Source organism: Colobus angolensis, unplaced genomic scaffold (assembly GCF_000951035.1).
Source record: "Colobus angolensis palliatus isolate OR3802 unplaced genomic scaffold, Cang.pa_1.0 Scaffold244, whole genome shotgun sequence".
Lineage (NCBI taxonomy): Eukaryota > Metazoa > Chordata > Mammalia > Primates > Cercopithecidae > Colobus > Colobus angolensis.
In genome coordinates this window covers 3,045,203-3,046,346 of record NW_012115644.1, presented here as the reverse complement: position 1 = coordinate 3,046,346, position 1,144 = coordinate 3,045,203, and positions in this window count along the sequence as shown.

Here is a 1,144-nt window from a genome sequence, read left to right as displayed (position 1 = left end):
TGCATAGGTTGTTTTTCTAACACTAGTGATATTTGCAGTGAACCAAGAAAATGCTCTTGTTCGAGGTCCTTCAAGGCCAGTGGCATGAATTTAAGCTGATCCACCAACATGTCCAAAACTAACTGGTTCCTTGGCTGTATATAATGTAGGCACTAGGTGACCAAACTCTGATCAATCAGTTCCGTTTAATAGTCTCAGAGGGCTTCAGCTAAGCTCTTTGCAAATAAGACACGAATTCATGAGCAGCACAAGTATAGAGGTAATAGTAATAGATGTCATTGACTTAGTGCTTACCACATACTATTATGCTGAGCCATCATATATCTTATTTCATCCTTACAACCATACCATGAACTAGGCACTTTATTACTCTCATTTTACACATTAGAAAACTAAAACTCAGAAAGATAAGTAATTCACCCAGGCTCACACAGCTAGAAAGTAGCAGAGACAGAATTTGAAACTAAGCACCACACTTTCATCTACAAAGCTAAAATGAAGAGCCTTACAGCCAATGCAAAGTTACAGATATGCCCAGAGTACACCATGGCACAAAGGAGGAACATTGGACCAAAGAAACTCCATTTCTCACTGTACAATTCAAGAATGCTAAAAAAAAAAAAAAAAAATAGTTACCAGACTTAGGATAGGAGGTCACAAGTCCATGCAGGAATCTAAAGATCTCCCAAATGTCTGTTTCCAACATCTGGAACTGGTCCATAGGGGATCTGGAAGTTGAAGTCTTCCCTCTTCTCTAAGACCCAAACAAAAATTAGAAATCATGATACTGACTAAAAATGTTTTCTGTCCCCTCCATCAAACATATTAAATCCCATAATAAATTGGGTCACTATCTGTTGAGATTTTCACTTCAAAAGCTAGCCATTGTTAAATACACCCTTCCTTCAATATAATAAACAGTAATCTATTTCTTTGTTAGAGTAAATCTGACAGCAGTAGGACGCCAATTATCATGGTTAACCTAATAAAAACTTCAGGTGTCTTCTCTCTTTTCTTCTTTATTAGTCTTGCTAGCGGTCTGTCAATTTTGTTGATCTTTTCAAAAAAACCAACTCCTGGATTCATTGATTTTTTGGAGGGTTTTTTTGGAGGGTTTTTTGTGTCTCTATCTCCTTCAGTTCTG